The sequence below is a fragment of the Myotis yumanensis genome, unplaced genomic scaffold (assembly GCF_028538775.1).
Source record: "Myotis yumanensis isolate MYYU_CA2020_CCGP unplaced genomic scaffold, mMyoYum1.0.hap1 SCAF_2, whole genome shotgun sequence".
NCBI lineage: Eukaryota > Metazoa > Chordata > Mammalia > Chiroptera > Vespertilionidae > Myotis > Myotis yumanensis.
Window position 1 is genome coordinate 23,900,676 of NW_027223753.1, and position 20,669 is coordinate 23,921,344.

Here is a 20,669-nt window from a genome sequence, read left to right on the forward strand (position 1 = left end):
ACAGAAAGAGACTGAAGCAAGAAAGGGGCGGGGGCAGTGTATGGTAAGGGTGCTGGGACATCTCAGTTAACAAAAGGTAACAAGAAGAGAACTAGCAGCTTTGGGGAGGCAGGACCAAGGCAGCCCCAAGGATCCTGGAAGTTAGGGGTGGTCTTCTCTCCAGGCAGCAGTTCATGCCGCTGTGACTCAGTGTCACGACCACCAGTCTAGTCTCTCTGTTTCCAAGTTAAAAGTTCCAAATTCCCCATAGAAGCTCATTCATTCGTTCGTTCGTTCATTGGTTAATTCACTCAGTATTTATGGGGCCCCTCCTGTGTGGTAGGCAGATTTCCAGGCCCCGAGGATAGAGCTGTGATCCAATGAAACAAAGTGGTTCTCTTGTATGTTGCATTGCGGCGGGGCAGAATCTGAATGGCTCAGGTGGGTTAGGTATCTACCTTAAGCCAATAAGCTGTGGTCAGGAGGGGTTTATGAGCCTGGAGGCCACCCCAAATGGGTTCTACTGCAGCGATCACAGAGCCTCAAAGACACACATCAGCTCTTGATTGATGTTGCAGAAAGCAGGCAGTGGGCTTAAAAGGCGAGGTGCCATGGAGCTCATTCTCACTCCTAGGCAGCGAGCACTTGCTCTGGCCGTTCTCAAGGAGCCATCTATCCATGGCGCATTCCCTAGGCTCTCTGGATCGTCTACATCCAAGTGGGAGGGGCAGGGGCTGCGGAAGGGCCGCCCACACCTACAGCGTTCTCCATGCATGGATGCCACTCGGCCGGGGGCTGTGGGAGGGGGGTCGGACCTCTCCCCCTTCTCTTCTCATCTGCCCCTGCTCTGGCAGGGAGCTCCCATGGACAGGGGCCAGGCTTGCCCATTCTGGAATCCACCATGGCAGGAGCCAGCTGAGGGCTCAGGGCAGCCTTGGTGAGGGCTGTGACATGTCTGCTTCCCACACCCCATCTCTGAGCACCCCATGTCCTCTAGGGACCGGGTCTGTCCTGTTCCCTGCTGCTTTCCCATTCCACACTCAACTCAGAAAAAAGGCCCATATGCCTTCTCACCTTCTTCCACCCTCTCAGATTTTCTGGCCTGAGCCCTGGGAAACCTACCCCAGAAATACCCAAAATCAATCACTTCAGGGTTTCCCAATTCATAAGGTCCCGGACAACCACCGCCCCCCCCCCCCCCACCCCCCCCCCGGGCCGGAGCCTTGTAAGGGGACCGCTTATAATAATACCATTATTCTCCTTCGCCGGGGGCAGGCTGAGCCCTCAGTGAGGCAGGGCTGCCATTAGAACCCCGCAGAAACAAAGTAATAGCCTGCGCAGAAAGCCATTTGTAATGTTGCTGTAATTCCCATGATTCATTAAACAGGAATGGAAAATGATAACATTTCCCCTGGAAAAAGCTCCTCCTAGAGTCGCATGCTGAGTTCACTTGGCTCAACTATTTTATTGACTAAGCATCTTGTTGTGCTGATGTGAAGAGCCCGGGCACCATTTAGTTTTACATCAGCTGAAATGGAAGCAGAGGAGGAGGCCCTGGCGGAGCAGGCAGGGCCTGACCTTGGAAATGGAGCTGCTCTCCCCCCCCTTGGGTGGCTCAGTCCCGCATCTCCTGCAGGCCTGGGGCCCTCTGGAGTCCGGGGTCCGTTGGACCAAGGCCGGTCCTGCATCCTCCCTCCCAGAAGGGAGCCCCGGGGGATGCCTGTCTCGAGATGTTCCCCAGCCCTCTTGACACGTATGACCTGTGACCCCCAGATGCTTGCCCATCTCCCCCTTTTCCTTTATATGGTCTCAGACCACTCACCATTCAGCCCACCATTAGGACCGTGGATGTTTCCCCTGACACCCTCCTTCCATCACTCCCCAGTGGCCTGTCCACCGGAGTCTCTGGCAGAGGGGCCGCCTCTCCCTCCGCTGCCACTGCCGGGGTGCTGGCCTCACCATCCTTCTCCCCGAGCCATGCCGCGGTCGGCTACCTGACTGCCCATCTCCAGCCTTCCCCTCCCCAGTGAAGCCTCTATAGTGTGCCAGAGGGTCTGAGAGGCAAAGTGCATTGTTTCCATTTTACAGATGAGGAAACTGAGGGCCAGCAAGGCCACGTGACACACAGCTGGCTTGTTTGTGTTTATTTATGTTCTAAAGGGATTTTTCACAGTTTGATGGAATTGGGTTTAGATGAGGTCTTTCTGACTCCAGTTCTCTTCCGTTCCCTCCCCCGTTCCATGACGATCTGGCCTAGAGGCCCTTCCTAGTGAGGGGGCGAGTCTTGCTCAGCTGGAAACATTGAGGCTCCCCCCCACCCCGACTGACATAGGTGGGGAGGGCCTGGGGACACCAGGCTGATACCTCAGTCACAGACACTGAATAGGAAATCTAGGGGCCATCCTGACCCTCCCCCTGCTTCAGGAAAGACCACGTTTGCCGGGACGGGCCGAGGCTGGTTAGAAGGTTGGCTCTCTTGTTATAAGGCAGACCCTAGGCTCAGGTTGTCATTGCTTCACTCCCATTTCACCTCATTAGCCAGAAAAACAAGTGATTTATCAGCTGCCACTTAATGTAGAACTGGGCCAATTGCAACCAAGTCCTCGTCCCCTGGCTTTCCAGCTCTGCTGGAGCCGAAGAGCCTTAGGAACTTACATCTGCTCCCAGGACAGGCTCAGGGCCCAGGCATCCACCAGCCCAGCCCCCAGGTGAACCTCAGACTCAGCTTCATCTTCAGCCTCCACCTCAGTTCCATCCTCATGCTGGCCCAGCCCTAGCCCCAACCCCTCCCTACCCTCTGGGTTCTGAAGGCACCAGGATCTATGGCCACAGTATCCTAAAGGCCCTGGGCTCAGGCTTTGCTTTATCTGGGCTCACTTGAGTACTGGCTTTACCCCTGGGCCCTACTAGCACCACAGCCATACCTGCAAACAGAGGAATCCCGGATCACTCCCGGAAGGGCCAGTCTGGGAACACCGAGACTGCGTCCAGCCAGTTCTTCCGGGGGCTCAGATTCACCGCCTCTGGGAGCTGGTCCAGGCATTCTCCAGGCTTGAGGACCAACCATCTCCTGCAGAAGTCTGCCCTTTGATACCACTCAGAGGGCCAGGATAGCACGTATGCTTTGATGGTGTGTGTGAGCATATGTGTAAACCTAAACATGTACACATACATGTCTGTCTGTCCAGGTGTGTCCATGTGTGCCTCTGCACCTGCACTATGCAGAGCACACCCGGGCTTTAGCCTACCTCTGAGCGTGGCCATAGGGTGTGTCCCAAGGAGGGGAGACTGGGGATGAGAGGGGACTCACCCTGTTGAATGTGTGAGGAAGGGGCAGAGGGAAGGTGCTCAGCACCATGGACAGCAAGCTCGGTGGTCACCAGCTCTGGGTACAGAGGGTGGTACCTTCTACCCAGCTCACCATCAGGGGTCAGGGATGGGGGTGTGTCCTCGGTGGCGACCATGGCTGCCTCCCGTCCCAGGCTGTCCCCTGGTAACCAGAGGCCGTGAAATGAGGTGCTTCAGTTCCCTGAGCCAGAGATGGGCAAACCACAGGGAGGGTGATTTGCTTTTCAGATATAGCTGCTCCAGCTGGAGGCTTTACACCTGAGCGGCCACTTTCCATCCTCCCTGCAAAGCTGGATGGCCTGGCCCAGGGGGGCTTGGGCAGGGCTGGGGTTATGGTCTCCTGACCATCCTTAACCCCCAGGAAAAGACAAGACAGAAGCACTACCCATCCCCCCAGTTCCTACAGACCTGCAGACCCAGTGGCCCCCACAACTGGCTGTGTCCTGCAGCCCCTGCCCCACAGCATTGGCTCCTCACCTGGACTCACTCAGGTGACAAGTACAGTGGGGCCTTGACTTACGAGTTCAATTCGTTCCACGATGGAGCTCATAACTCAAATTACTTGTATGTCAAATCATAAAGTGAACGAGTGAGACACGTGATGCTGGGCTGATGTTGTGGCATTCACTGTGATGTTCGCTGCGCCAACTAGCGGTGGGATATCTGAAGCTGGCTCGTAACCCGAATTTTAGCTCGCAACTCAAAGCAAAAAATCGGCCGAGAGATGGCTCATATCTCGAAAAACTCGTTAGTCGGGACACTCGTAAGTTAAGGCCGCACTGTATTTAGTAAACATTTCCCTTGATTTAAGTATTTTTCTAGGTGCTAAGGAACACAACATAAAAACCATGCACTCTTGGGACCATCATTCTCGAGGCAGGGCAGATAGACCACAAACACTAATAAGTAAAATAGAGAGTATTTAGAAGTGACAAGTTTCACGAGAAAAATGGAGCCAGGGTGCAGGATGGGGAGTGTTAAGGTTGCGATTTTAATTAGTGTGGTCCCAGGAGAAGATGTGAGCTCAGACCTGAAGGAGGGGAAGGGGAGGGCAGGTAGCCTCTGGCAGTCTTCTTGGGCACAAGATGCGGTGAGACCTCTCTGTTGGGGGCTTGGACCTGGGGAAGAGGGAGTTATGAAGTCAAAGGCCTGCAGATTCATCATCTTGCTGCCATTTACTGAGCTCTGTTACTGGCTAAGTTTTGTTCTAGGTGCCTCTACAATGCCATCTTAACAATTCCATGGTCACCATGGGAGGTTGGCACTAGGATCATTCCCATTGAGTAGATGAGGAAACTGAGACTGGGGAGGTCATGCGACTGCCTAAGGTGACAGACCACAATGGAGCCCTGATTGGAATCCTGTGCTCTTAAAACCTCAAAGTTTCTCAAAAATAAAAAATAAAGCCATTGAACAAAATGAATTGACCAACAAAATAAGACCCAAAGCAGGGAAGCATGGAACAGACTGACATACTTTGATGTGGGTTTGGGGGATGCGAAGAGATAAACCAGAGAACTTATATACTTACTAGAGACCCAGTGCACGAATTTGTGCACCAGCGGAGTCCCTTGGGCTGGCCTGTGGAATCGGGCTGAAACCAGCTCTCTGACATCCCCTGAGGGGTCCCAGATTGTGAGAGGGCACAGGCCAGGCCGAGGGACCCCACCGGTGCACAATTGGGGCTGGAGAGAGACGTGGGAGGTTGACCAGCTAGGGAGGGACCACAGGAGGGCTCCAGGGCATGTCCAACCCATCTCGCTCAGTCCCAATAATCCGGACCCCAGCAGCAAGCTAACCTACTAGTCGGAGTGTCTACTCCCTGGTGGTCAGTGCACATCATAGCCACTGGTTGACTGTCTGCCCCCTGGTGGTTAGTGCACATCATAGCAAGTGGTTGAGTGCATATCATTAGCATATTATGCTTTGATTGGTTGAATGGACAACCGGACGACCAGACACTTAGCATATTAGGCTTTTATTATATAGGACTAGAGGCCCGGTGCACAAAAATTTGTGCACTTGGGGGGGGGGGGTCCCTCAGCCCGGCCTGTGTCCTCTCGCAGTCTGGGACCCCTTGGGAGATAACAACCTGCTGGCTTAGGCCTGCTCCCGGCTGGCAGAGGACAGGCCCAATCCCTAGGTGCAGCCCCTGGTCGGGCTCAGAGCAGGGCTGATTGGGGAGTTGGGGCTCCGCCCCCTGTCATGCACAGAGCAGGGCGGATTGGGAGGTTGCGGTGCCACCTTCAGTCACGCTCAGGTAGGGCCGATTGGGGGGTTGGGGCACCGCCCCCTGTCACATTCAAGGCAGGGTCGATAGGGAGGTTGCGGCGCCACCCCCTGTCATGCACGGAGCAGGGCCAATCAGGGGGTTGGGGCGCTGCTCCCTGTCACTCACAGAGCAGGGCCCATCAGGGGGGTTGGGGTTCCATACCCTGTCATGCACAGAGCGGGGTCAATCAGGGGGTTGGGAGCTCCCCCCTGTCACGCACAGAGCAGGGCCCATCAGGGGGTTGAGGAGCTCCCCCCCATCACTCACAGAGTAGGGCTGATAGGGGAGTTGGGGCACCACCCCCTGTCACACACACAGCAGGGCGGATCAGGGGGTTGGGGCGCTGCCCTCTATCACCCACAGAGCAGGGCCTATCAGGGGGTTGGGGCACCGCCACTGTCACACTCAGGGAAGGGCCGATGGGGAGGTTATGGCTCTACCCTGTCATACACAGAGCAGGGCCCGTGGCGGGTGGGGAGGTTGTGGGGCGCTGCACCCTGTCACACACAGAGCAGGACCGATCAGGGGGTTGGGGCACTGCACCCTGTCACACACAGAGCCGCAGGGCGATCAGGGGGTTGGGGCACTGCCCCCTGTCACGCTGATCCCGGTGCCGGGAGGCCTCGTGGCTCCACTGATCCCGGTGCTGGGAGGCATATTACCCTTTTACTATATAGAATAGAGGCCTGGTGTATGGGTGGGGCCGGCTGGTTTGCCCTGAAGGGTGTCCTGGATCAGGGTGGGGGTCCCGCTTGGGTGCCTGGCCAGCCTGGGTGAGGGACTGATGGCTGTTTGCAGCTGGTCACACCCCCTTCAGGGAGGGGGTCCCCACTGGGGTGCCTGGCCAGTCTGGGTGAGGGGCTGAGGGTTGTTTTCAGGCTGGCGGGTGACTGAAGCTCCCAACCGCTCCTTTTTTTCTTTTTTTCTTTTTTATTCTGGGATTTATTTACCTTCTATGACTGTCACTGGAGCTGAGAGCTGTCTTTAGCTCTGAGGCTCGGCTCCAGCTCTGAGGCCTTGGCTGCTGAAAGCAGGTATCTGGTTTGTTTGGGTTCTATAATCGAAACACTGTTTCAACTCCAGCTCTGAGATCCTGGCTGGCTGAAATCAGGTTTCTGGGGTTTTGTTTAGCTTCTATATTTGTAACAATGTTTCAAACTGCAAGCTCAGAGGCCGGCAAGGCAGGCGGGGAAGCTTGGCTTCCTCCGTCACTGAAGCAAGCAAGCCTCCTGTTCGCTTCAAGCTGCCTGGCTGCCGGCCGCCATCTTGGCTGGCAGTTAATTTGCATATCATCCTGATTAGCCAGTGGGAAGGGTAGTGGAGGTACGGCTAATTACCATGTTTCTCTTTTATTAGATAGGATATGCATTGCCCATGGACATGGGCAATAGGGTAGGGAAGACCTGGGAGGGTGGGTAGGGGCCAGGAGGAGCGGGGGAAAGGAGGTGAAATGGGAGGTATCTGTAATACTAGCAACAATAAAAATATATTTGATAAATAAATAAAATAAAGTGACAAATTCCTAAAATAAATAAGCAAACAAATAAATATTGTTTGTTAAATTTAGCCCTACTTTGGGAAGAATTGAACCCACAGGGAGTGGAATGCAGCCCACAGGTCAGAGCTTTCTGGGGAGTTTCTTCTTGATTTTCCCCCATCTCTGCATTTAGGGGTTCTTGTCTTCCACGGACCTAGGCACCCTTGGCTGCTCGGAGTCGCCATGGGTCCACATCAAGTTCTGTCTACCACTCTGCCTCCCCAAGACACCTTCCCTGGTTGAGTTCTTGACACTGTCTCTGCCCCATCCTGACATGGAATAGATCCTTAATCCCATTTCCCTCACTGCCTCCTGCTATGGCTGCATAGTCTCTGCCATCCCTGAAGTCATATGTTAAAGTCCCAACCCCCAGTACCTCAGAATGTGGGTGGTTCCTGGGCCACATCTAAATGACTGGGATTCTCACAGGAAGAGATAAGGACACAGACACACACACAGGCAAGACCATGTGAAACATGGGTGGAGGGGTGAGGGTTGGGGGCTGGGCGGGAAGATGTTCATCTACAAGCCAGGTGGAGAGGCCACAGAAGACACCAAACCTGCCAAGACCTTGACCTTGAACTTCTAGCCTCCAGGACTGTGAGACAATAAGTATTTGTTGTTTAAGCTACCCCGTTTGTGGTGCTTTGTTACAGCAGCCCTAGCAAACGAAGCCATCTCCTTCCTTTCTAAATTCCTGTTCTGATGGGGGAGCAATGCTTTATGGGCTCTCTCTTGCCTGCTGGGGGCTTGGCAAGCCCCCACCCCCTGCTGATGTGACCTGGGTCCCAGGGAATAGAGGTCAAGGTTACCAGCTCACAGCAGCGGGCGGGCAGTGCTGACATTTCCATCCACGACAGCCTGTCAAAGCAACGCCCCCCCCCCCCCCGCTGACACTCTAATGCAGTGATGGCGAACCTATGACACGCGTATCAGAGGTGACACGCAAACTCATTTTTTTGGTTGATTTTTCTTTGTTAAATGGCATTTAAATATATAAAATAAATATCAAAAATATAAGTCTTGGTTTTACTATGGTTGCAAATATCAAAAAATGTCTATATGTGACACGGCACCAGAGTTAAGTTAGGGTTTTTCAAAATGCTGACACGCTGAGCTCAAAAGGTTCGCCATCACTGCTCTAATGTGTGGCGATTCCACCACGTGGCCCTCTGACACAGGCGTGCTGCCGCCCTGTCACTCTGACGTGTTGGCCGTCTGCCTCGCTTACACTTTGCTCCAGCAAAATTCCACAAAACTGACGCTCAGAAACGTAGACTGTGGCCGCAGCTGTGCTCCTCCCTGGCCGTGTTCTGCCGCACTGACCCCTCGCCCCATGGACATTCGTGGCGCTCTGCCACACGGACCCCTCCATATGCTGACCTTCCTGTCGGGATGTCAGGGTTGGTCAGCCTTCCCCGTTCACTGGTAATGAGTGTTCTGTGCGTGTCTCTCTTTCTCTCTGTGTCGCTAGCCTGGTCCCCCAGCCTGCCCTCTACCCCGTACTTTCATTCTGCTCATCCTCACCTGTCAACCTGGGCATTGACCTTGCCCCACATCACCTCCTCCTGCTTGGACCCATGATCCCCTCCCCCTGCCCCTGGATGACCTCTGCTCACCGCTGTTTAACCAAAACACACCAGACATATTTCAGGCCTCTCATACCAGCTTCCGGGAAGCGCTCGCCCATCCGTCATCCCTGCTGAGCGTGCAGAGGCCCATGTGAGCTGCCTCTGCTACAACCCAGAACCGACGCTTTGCCCACGGGAGGCCTTCCTGTAGGCTGGCGGTGCCCCGCTGAACTGTTTTAACTCACGACACATCTGTCACTAAGCATGTGCTGTCTTCCAACACCAACAGCCGATTCTCTGATGCTCTAATGCCAGCTGGTGTCCAACCGTCCAATTCAATTTTGACACGAACACCCAGAGTTAGCATCAGACCCCATAAGTGCAAGGCCTCCGTCCCACAGGACTGCCCCCTACGTCACATGCCAGTTTCAAGTTGGGACCGACAGTCTATAAATAGAGGTTTCCCGTGATGCCCTTCTCAGGTTTGATGATTTTCTAGAACAGCTCACAGAACTCAGGAAGGCACTTTATTTACACCTACCGGTTTATTAGGGTACACCCAGGAACAGCCAAATGGAAGAGATGCGCAGCCAGGTGTGGGGAGGGGCGTGGAGCTCCCGTGCCCTCTCCGAGCCTGTGGCCCTCCCTGCACCTGTCTTTATCAACCCGGAAGCTCTCCAAACCCCATCATTTAGGGTTTATTCATCGTGTAGGTGTGATTGATGACATCAATGGCTATTGGGGATGAACTCAGTCTCCAGTGGAGGGGGGCGGGCTGAAGTACCAGTCCTCATACCTTGCCTTAGTCTTTCAGGCAGCCAGCCCCATCCTGAAGCTATCTAGGGGTCCCCAATCACCAGATGCCTCATTAGCATACAAAGTACACTCATTGGGGGCCCAACTTCTTCTGATTAAGGACCCCTCAAAAAAGGCGTTGTTAATCTGCAGATTCCACTGGTTTTAGGAGCTGTATGCCAGGAACCAGGGCAAAGACCACATATTTACTTTTTATTATATCACAGCCGTGCACATGTGTAATTTCAGTAAATCCCCTTTGCCCTGGAATAATGAATGAGTCTGTCTGTTGCGGCTGAAATATCCCCCTCGGCCCCTTTTCCTGTGCTGACTTCCATCGTCTCCCTTAGCCTTTCCTTATTCCCTCAACCCACTCGGCAACTCTAGAGTTCTAGGCTCTAAGCTCAGCTGCTCTATGTACTAGTTGTGTGACCTTGGGCAAGTCTCATCCTCTCTCTTTTCTTATCTACAAAATAAGGTGGTACTAATAGAACCCACACCATAGGGCCAGTGGGACATACGTGTAAAGCACTGAACAAGGGCATGGCATAGAGTAGGGGCTCAAACAACAGGGAGGTGGTTAGAGCTCAACTCTCTGGGTTTATACTACTATTAGCTGTGTGACCCCGGGATGGTTGCCTAACATCTCTGGGCATTATATGTGAAATAGATATACCAATAGTACACAACTCCTAGAATTTCTGTGAGAATTAAAAGGCTTAATGGCAAAGGGCTTAGATTAGTGTCTGGCATACAGTAAATTCTATACAAGTGTTAGCTATTAGTGGTCACATTATTATCAGTGTCATATATATTGTTAATTATAATTACACAAGTGTTAGCTACTATTACTCACTACAGTTCTTCTGGGCGGAATCCTTCCACTCACCAACCCCAGATGTCGGAACCTCCGCCCCGCCACAGTGCTCCACCAGTCATCCCTGTCCCCTCCCCCCGGGGGCTCTGTCAGTTTTCACTTCATGCTTCTGATCTCAGCCCACAGCTGCTTCCTTAGGGAGACCTCTCTGAGTCCTTGACCCATCAGTCCCTGTTATATGTGCTCAGAAGACCATGTGCTTTTGTACATAGCACTGTTTATGATCATCATTCCACCTCTACTTCTGTGATTATCTGACTCAAGGCTGTCTCCTTCCTTGACTGTAAACTCCCTGAAATCACTGATGTGTCTATGTTTGCCCATCTTTTTACTCCTGGTGCTGACATGTTGTAGGTGCCCAACAATTATTTGTTGAACGAAGGAGTTAATGAATGAATGAATGAATGAATGAATGAAGGCCCATGGCCATCCTCTTCCTTCCTTGTCTTGTCCAGTTTTTGGTCTAGGCTCCCTCTCCTCAGGGGCTGCATCAGACCTGGGCTTCTCAGTCCATTCCCCAATGTCATTCTCCGAGCTTCAAAGCTGGGGTAAGTGTGGGCGGGGGGAGAGAAGTATTGACATGGAGTTGGGGGACCAGAGGTGCAAGCAGGACTCACAGCTGGACACACAGGCAGGAAGCAGGTCCCCCAGGAAGGTCCCTGGATCAGTGTTTTCAGCCCCGTGTGGATGGGTCTTATTCGAAGGTGGCACCTCCTCAATCCTTTTAGTTCCTACTGTTCGTCACACATTCCTTGGTTTAATCTTCTGGTTTCAGACACTCTCAGGTATGAATGTGTCTTCCTGGAAGTGTCTCCCTTGCCTGCCTGGGGATGGGAGGAGATTTCTGGGGGCTCTGGTTCCAAGTATCAGCCTTGAATGGTAATTGTGCATGGCAGGGGGGTCCAACCATCCACCATGAGCTGAACTTTGCTTGAGGAGGAGTTGACCCCAGACATCTGCAGCCTCTCCTGTTGATGTGCTGGCTTGAGCTCTGTGTCTCTCTGATGTTTTTGAGCGTGGGCTCCAGTCCATGTATCCACCCACCTCATGGGGTTGAATTCCTGCACAGGGTCTGACATGGGTGAGAATCATGTTTGTGGAACAAGTGGAGTCCCGGCTCTGCCACCAAATTCCTGGCTTTGGACAAGTTGTGTCACTTCCCTAAACCTCTGCTGTCTCATACACACTCATGGTTTGTTGTGAGGACCTATCTTGCAATAAGTAGATGAGGGAATATTGTAAATGGTGAGTATTGCAGCCATTTGTCTACAATCTGACACTTGCCCCCAGGCCCTCAGACACCTACTGATCTCTGGGTCCTCCACCTTCTCCTCCTCCCGCCCTGGGTTTGGCCCAGCCCCTCCCCATGTCCTGGATCCTGCCCCCTCTATTAATTGAGTCCCACCCATCAATGTAGTTCCAGTAATTTTATGTACAAACACGCTTATGTTCTTCTACGTATAAAACAACTTCTCCCAACCACAAAGTTCCTTGAGCATAGTATAAAACAACTTCTCCCAACCACAAAGTCCCTTGAACATAGCACCTCCCTCTTCACACCCATGGCTTACCTTTCCTTCATGGTCAAGTTTTTAGAAGGAATAGTCTAGAATTCAAATCCTGCTGCTACTTGCAGCTGTGTGCAAGTTCCTTTACTTTTCTGTGCCTCAGTTTTCTCATCTGTAGAGTGGGTCTAATAATGTTTACTTTGTAGGAATGTGAAGATGACTGAGATAATCCATGTTGAGTACACAGCACAATCTGGCACATAATGAAGAACTAATTAAACAGTTAGTGGCTATTATTACGGTGTTTATACCCCCATTTCCCATGTTGTTCTCCAGTAGCTGGACTTCCTCCCCACTTGAACAAGAACTTCTCTGGTTTGAATCACTGATGACTTTCCAGTGGCCATTTCCTTACCTCTCTTCCTAGACACTCTCCCAACTTCTCTGCAGTCTTGGACACTGCAGTGGGAATTATCAGGGAAAGGTGGAAGTTTCCAGAAATCCTGGGGGGATGTCAAGCTGTGGCCAGTAGCCAGTTCATGGGACAGCCCAACAACGAAGCAAGGGCTGTCAATCATCGGTGCTCAGTGTTTGTTGAATGAACAGGAAGATCTTCAGGGGGAGCTCTGAAGTGTAAGGGGCAGGCCTTCCATGAGCTCCAGAGGGTTTGGAACTTGTGATAGACCGAGGATTGGTCATTTCAAAGATGTTCAAAAGGAGTTTGGACTGGCAGACCCTTGAGGGCCAGGGCGTGTTTCATTGACCAGCACAGAGCAGTTTCCGCAATTTCCTGCTGCATACCCAGAAACAGGGTGAATGTTCCCACAGAACCGATGCTGTGCAGTTACGACAAGAAAAGGGGGGGTTGATGCTTCCAGCAGGTGAGCTCGCAGCTCCACTGCTGCCATCTTGGGAGGAACAGCTTTCTTCTTGTAGCTCAGGCAGCCTGGCTCCTGCACTGCACAGAGGGCCTGGTTTGATCTCTTATTTATTACAGGGAATATTCTGTGATGTGAATGTAGGGGATGGAGTTTCAGGAGCCCTCATTCACTGCTGACTTTGCCAGCCTTCCTGTTGGGACCCTGGCACTTCCAATGGCCACTCTCATACTGCATTCATTCTTTCACTCATTCATTCTTTCATTCATCAAATGTATTGAACACCCATCATGTGCCAGGTCCCGAGCCAGGTGGAGGAGAGGCCTGAAACAGAATATGGACACTGCTGGTGGGAGGCTGAATAGTGGCCCAGAGATACCTGGCACCTGTGACATCACCTTTACGGTGAAATGAACTTTGCAGATGTGATTAAGTTAGGAATCTTGCGATGGGGAGCTTATTCTGGTTATCCAAGTGAAACCTAAACATAATCACAAGTGTTCCTGCAAGATGAAGGCCAAGGAGATTTGGCCCAGAAGAGGAGCTGGTGACTCGAGCAGAGACTAAAGTTGTGCTCTCGCTCTTTGAAGATAGAGGAGGGGCCACAAGCCAAGGAATCCAGGTGGCGGCCACTAAAAGTTGGAAAATGCAAGGAAATAGATTCTCCCCTCAGAGGTTCCAGGAAGAACCAATCCTGCCAACACCTTTGCTTTAGCTCAGGGAGGCTGATTTTGGAGTTCTGACCCCCCAGAACAATAAGAGAACATATTTGTGCTGTTTAAACCCCTCATTTTGTGGCAAATTGTTATAATGGTAACATCAAACTAACACACTGCCCTAAGGTGTTCCCTAGGGGAGGAAATGAGCACCTTTGTATAAACAGGGATACAATGGAAGGAGTGGGGGAGGTGGTGTGGGAGGGCTTGCCCCAGGAGAAGCTAGGAGTGAGCCTAGTGGTTTGCTGAGCTAGATCTTGAAGAATGGGTAAGGATTCCCCAGGTGGACAGTGGTGGAGTGGAGAGAGGAGCCTTGGGCATGTGCACAGGCAAACCCGGAGTGTGAAATGGCAAGGCATATTTGTAGAGCTCTGGAAGTTGAGGAGTGGGTGGAAGTTGAGACCATAGGAGGGGGGTCTGGAGAGGGGGCTGGCTCAGCTCCTGGAGGGTCTCCGTGGCAGGAAGTTGAGACTTGACTCTGCAGGCAATGGGGAGCTATTGTGGTGACTTGTGTTAATGGCCCTGATTCTTTACCCCTTCCTGTACCCGTGCCCATTGCTAGGTGACTTTGCATAAACTCCCATCAAGGGCAGAGTATATTTTCACACCTGTCAATTTTAGTTCAGTCGTGTGTCTTGCCTTGGACAATGGAATGATGCAGATTGGCCATGTGTCAATTCTGAGCCTAGGTCTGAAGAGGCCTTGCGTATTTCTGTTGGTCCCAGGAGAAGATGTGCCCCAGTGAAGCCAGACAAGGGATGGGCCTCCAGCTTACCTCCAGCCAAGGTCACTTAAACCCAACAACCCACAGGTGCATAAACTATAACAAATGACAGTTATTCTAAGCCACCAAATTTTGGGATGATTTGTTATGCAGCAATAGCTGGCTGATATACCCGTGAAGGATTTGGTGGAGGAGAGTGACATGGCCAGATCTGCATTTTATGAAAACCTCTTTGTTGTTGAGACACTAGAAGATGGATTGGAGGAGATAAGCCTGAAGACTGTGATTCAGGTGAGAGCCGTGAGGGCTTTCCCTGAGGCAGGAGCATGGATGGAAGAGACAGTACAAGTGCAATTAAGGAGGCAGATTAAACCACAAAGTTAAGTGACAAGTTAGACATAGGCATTGATGGAGAGAGATTTAGATGATGCCAAAATTTCTGGTATTGGAAATTGGATTGGAATAGGATCCACATGTTGGTTGGCAGGGCTGTGGCCTGGACAGAGTTATGATTCCTGGTCTGAGACCTCAACCAGGGAACCATCAGGGAATGAGTGATAGTGAACTATGCATGAATTAGTGAAAGCAGATGAGGGTGTTTATCATAAGCAGAACAGAGGCCAAGTTTTGAGCCTGAGAACCCCCATCATTTATGGAGGAGCTGGAGGTAGCACCCAAGAGGTGATGGAGGAGACGTCAGTGAGGAAACAGGAGAACTAGGGAGGAGGCACATTGAGGGGGAGGGAGTGGATGGTCAGCAGTGTCATGGGCAGAATGTGGAGTGAGCCATGGAGACTGGAGTGAGCCTAGGGTCTGGCCAGTGGACAGTACTGAGTCACCCTGCAGAGAGTAGTTTTGGAGGCAGCAGCAGTGACATGGGGTGGGATTGGGAGGTGAGGGAGTGGACAGACTGAGTTAAGGAAAACCCTTTCAAGTAGCCTGGTGGAGGGGAGCAGAGAGCAGGCATTGATGGGGCGTTGCTTTTTTGTAGGCTAGAGGGACAGAGGCATGATTTGTTGTTGAGTGCTTTGAGCAGAGGAGAGAAGTGGTTTGATTTATCTTTGAAAAAAAATCACTCGGGTATCAGCGTGGACTGGACTGCAGGGTGGTGTGTTTTGGGAAAGGAGGAGTCTGGTTATGAGAACTGTTCAGTAGTTCAGGAGAGAGACGAGGGTGGCTGTGAGCAGGGTGGTAGCTGTGCAGTAGTAAGAAGTGGTCACAGCTGGGACTTTTTGGGCGACATTTGGACCAGAAGGACTTGGCTGTGGATGGGATTGCGTGTGCGTGTGTGTGTGTGCGTGTGTGCATGTGTGTGCATCCGCACAGTCACAGGGATGAAGCGTGACTTCCAGGTTTTTGCCTGAGTAGCTGGTTAGAGCAGGAACAGGTTTTGTGGAGGGGAAGGTGTGGAATCATTTTGTCTTAGAGATGCTGAGTTTAACATACTTGTTAGAAATGCAAATTTAGATATCAAGAAATCAGTTAAGAACTTGCATCTGGTGTTCTGGGAGGGGCTGGGGCTGGAGAGGGCGATGAAGGACTCATCCGTGAATACGGAGCACCCATCGCGGGCTGGTCAGAGCTCCTGGGGAGAGAGTGGCACTGGACATACTTGGCAGCATCGCCTTTTCCGTTAGACTCTGCAGCCATGAAAGCAGCCCTTGTCTGCCTGTCACCAGCTCTCTGGCTGTGAGGATAGCCTCTCCTGTAAGTCGCTCACCCCTGGATAATATCGTGGTGCCTGATTGAGGCCGGGATCTAGGGGGTCACTTGGTCCTCTAGGTTCCCAGCACCAAGTAACAACAGTGAGCAAACACAGGTGACTATGCCATCAACTTAGCTTTCATTACTTGCAGGTTTAATCCAAATACAAACACATCAGAACACACACACTCACAGGTATTGGGAGTTAACGAACCGAGAGTCTAACGGTCTCAAATGTCCGCTGGACCTGGCTATTCGCACAGCAGTGGTTACTGGTCACTCGGAGCCACAGCAGCCTCAGTGTCCAGGGGTCCACGTCTTGCAAGGAAGATGGCTGAACCAGCTCGAGATGGCAATGCTCTGGAATAATCCACGGCCACCAAGCCAGACACAGGGCTGTCAGCACGGCTCATTCGCAGCAGGGCGACTAGCACGCGTCCCTGTTCCCAGTGTCACTCTTACCCATCTTGTGGCGGCGTCTCCCTTCATCTGCACTTGCTCCATTAGCTTGTGGTCTCCTGAGGTTGGCTCTCGAGTCCAAATCAAAGTATCTGGCAACGTCCGTGGAGGTGCTTGGCCACTGTTATCACTTGCACCTGTGGTTGCCTCCCTGTGACTGGCAGCCCAGGACTTGGCTCTTGGCCCAGACTGCTATGTGTTCAGAGGACAAGGCTCAATCTCAAGGTGGAGTTAGTTATGCTAACTCTGCTCTCCTCACCGCCACGTGCATGGCTGGGTGCCAGTGCCTAGGACAGTGCCTGGCGTATAGTAGGTGCTCAATAAGGGCTCATGAGGAAGGAGATCAAGGAGTGTCATAGAGGTTGGTTAGGTCAAGGAAGTGAGAGGTGTGAGTGAGGCGAGGGCCATCCTGTGGACAGGAGACACCCACCTACTGTCCAGGAAGGAATGACCTTCCTTCCCACCGTCATGTCCTCTGTGTCTGTGGTTTCCTCCTGAAGTTCCCTGCCGGGCTCCACCCACCAGGGCGAATCCTGCTCCCCCTCCCCTCCCAGCCACTGTGAGCCCCTGAGCAGCTCTGCCATTCAGCTCCCTTTTCTCAGCCCCCACCCCCTACCCCGAGTTTCACAAGGTTGATGGGTTACTCGACAGACGGAGACATGAGGCAAGTCAGCAAGTTTTGTTTTGGGGGACCCATGCTGGGCCCTGCTGACCACACACACAACTTAACTCCCATGTGTGCACAGACCAATGTCCTAGATCCTTGCCAGGGTGGAGGTCAAGTCAGAAAAATGCACCTTTTCTTCCTTTTGCAAAATGAAGACATTTTGCTTGTTTGGAATTTTCTTGACCCTCTTCTGGCCTCCAGGATTCCCTGGGCTCTCTCACCCTCCCAGGTGGGAATTTTCCTGGAGTTTGGAGATGGATTTTAAGCTTTTTCTTATGTCTCAGGCATTTTTGGTGTTTCCTTTGGGCCTGTGGTGCTCTCTGCCCTGGTCCGCTGCCTTCTGCACAAATCCCCTTTAAGTCGGGCTTCCCTGGAGCTGCCTCTCTGACACCTTCGGACCTCCTTGTCTTCTCTCCCAGAGTCACTCCAGGCCTCAGTGCACTTTTTGTTCCCATTTCCCCCTGTGGAGCCTCTTTCCCCTTAGAAGATCCGGACAAGGGCTTGTACCTCTCTACGAGGAAAATGCTTTAAAATCTGCTTTTTCCTAGAAGGAGGGGCATCTGTCAGACCAAGATCTCTTTTCTTCTGGCCCACAGGGCCTGGTATGGCAACCCCCTTTGTGCCTCTCACTTCTGCTTCCCTGGCTGTGACTTATTGGTTAAAATCTGTCCAGAAAAATAGTTACTTAAAAAAAAAAAGATTGACATATAGTGGCAGCATGGTGTAAGTTTACGGTGTACACATGTGATTTGATACATTTACATACTTTTGTCAGTTCCTTAGCTGACCTGAGCTTTGGTTTCTCACTTCTCCAATGAGAATAATGACCCCCGCCTGCCGGGGTTGTCTCAAGGATGCAGTGAGATCCTGTATTTGGCTGCTCCTAGCATAGTTCTGGAGACGTGCAGGCGCTGAGAAGTGGTCGCCTGGGTCCTCGCCCCATTGCTGTCTTCCTCTGCCTCCTGGTCAGGAAACTGCCAGGAGTCACCTAAGCCCCGCCCACGCTGCTGGGTGGAGGATAAAGGCTGATGTCCTGGATGGCTCATCTGTTGGGGGACCAACCACCTGGGTTTGCCTGGAACTGGGGGTGTGGGGGTGGGGGTTGGAGACACAGGACTTTCGGTGCTAACAGCAGGAGCAGGCTCCCTGCCCTGTCTATTCCGACCCCATCTTGGATGAGGTGTGCAGGGCTGGCACTTTTTGATTCTCCTGGTTCCAGCCTTGGCCGGAGGCACTGGTTCCTGGCTCTGCCAGCTGGGTTCCTATTTTTCTCTCCCCGTCCTGAGCCAGGGGCTCCCATCTCCACCCCTTTGGGAAAGGTTCTGAGCTGCAGACGTGGCCCTGAGACGACCACAGCACCAGTGTCAGCTCCTTCGCACCAGTGGTCGATTGCTGACACTCGAGCCACTTTTGGGGTCACCGCCCGCCACCACTGTGCCGTATGCGAGTCAATTACTGTGCACCCCCCAGACCACATCCTCAGCCTGGCTCTGCCGGGATGCTACCACGACTCTTCCGGCGCTTTACCTGTCAGCTCCTGGCTGGCCTCGGAAGCAGGTCTCTGAGAAGCAGCTGTCACTTCTGCTGCAGCAGCTTGAGACTGGACCCCTGGGCAGGCAGGGCTTCTGTCTGCCCCCCATGGACTCTTCATATCAGCGTCAGGGAGCCACGGCCGGCCTGTGCTGGCTGTGGTACAAACCCTGGGAAAGACTCCTTGTGAACAGGTCCTCAGGGTCTCCAGGGCATGCATACATGTGGACTTTGAGGCCTCTGACTCGGAAAGACCCAGTTTTCATTCCCAACTTCACCATTAACTAAGTCACTGTGCAACCTCAGCCCAGAAACCACCCTCTCTGGTCTTGCTTCCGTTTTTAGCTGTAGCGTGGGAGTGGGAATCCCTTCTGCACCAGACCACTGAAGGAGGAGCCCTTGGCGCGTGGCAGTGGGTACAGAGCAAGAACCTGGGGAGAGCTGGCCCTTTCCTATTTCCCTTGTGGGAGAACGTGGTCTGTCCGTCTGTCTGTTTCTGGTCTCACTGGTGTTGTAAGACCTGCCAGCGTCAGAGGCAGGTGAGATAGTAACAAGCAAAGGCTGTCATGAGTTGACTTCCTTTTTCACAGGCCTGGGACAGGTCACCCAAGTGTGACACAGCCCTGTAAACATGGGTTAGTCCCAGCCGGCTTCACTAGGACCTTGGGGATGGGACACAGGACTTTGGGGACTTGGTCTTGGAGGGAAGAGGGGCCTCTTTCACATCCCTCGTCCCCTTCTCTGCCCTTTGTCTCAATGTTGGGGTGGCCGACTGACCTCAGGCCGGGCGTGACCTCGGAGTGCTCTCCTGACTCCCCCTTCTCTATCGGTGAGCTGGGGTCTTGGGAGAAGCCCCTAGGATTTTCAGAGCCCCCATTTGGTCACTGATACATTGGGGATCTGAATAGCTACCTAATCAGGGCCTTAGGGAGGCTCCAACAAGATGATGGGCACAAACATTCATGGCAAAAGCAAGGTGCCACGTGCATGGAGGTGTGGGAATATGGTTGTTCCGTGACTTTCAGGGAAGAGTCAGTTCATTGTCATTCTTTTCCTTAGAGCTATTTCAGGGGCATGGGAGGGGACAAAGGAGGGTAACTCTGAGGGTAGGTGGTGGGGGGTGGGCCAGCGAGGGCCCTGGGAGAAGGGGCGGAGAGAGTGCTGTAGCCAAAAGGCCCACTGTCCAGCTACTGGGGCCCAGCTTGTCTCTCCCTGCCTCGCCCGACCTGCCTGGCTGCATTGATTTACTGGAAAGTTTTTAATGGGTTATAATTGAAAAAGGCCTGGGTGAGATTTGCATATTGATTTGACATTTAAGTATATGATTAAATAAAAGCTGACTGAGGTCATCACTTGACTAAATTGGCTTAATGAGTGTTGATTGCCCTGTGCATGTTAATTTAATTTACCCTGATTGCGCCATCCATCTTTCTCAGGGATCTGTTAGCACCTTTGACTCAATTGTACTTGATGGGGCAAGAACAGGGCAGGGGTCAGTGCGGGGTGGTCCCTGGTCTGTCTGCCTGTCCATCTGGCTTCCCTGAGCCCCAGAGGTTCTAATCCCTTATAGCATCCTCTCTCTCTCTCTCTCTCTCTCTCTCTCTCTCTCTCTCTCCCTTTCTCCCTCTCTCCCTCTCCCACTCTCTTCCTCCTAATCACAGCATCTGATCACTAACTTTCTAAACTGGAGCGTAGCCACTCTGCTTCCAGAGGGAGATCAGGTGCTGCGGGAGGAAGGGGAGGGGGCGAGTTGCGAGACGGAGAGGTGTCTCTCCCCACTACACCCTCCCCTCCTGACACACACAATACGCCTTTGTCGCCTTTGTCGCCAGAGCCCTCCACAGGCAGCACAGCATTTGTGAAGATGGGGACCCCATACCCCTGGCTTCGATGTCTTCCGTTTGCCCCTCCAGACCCACGCTCTGTCCTTCTCCAGCTTGCTGACCCGTATGGACCGATAAATGGGCTCCTCTGCCCTGAGCTTCCTGTGGGTTCAGCCTGTGGGCACCCCCAGCAGGAGATTGGAGGGAGGAGGAGAGCGAGGTTGGGGTCCTCCCTGCGGGCTGACCACTGAGCGAACTGCACTGCCCTGCGGTCCCCCAAG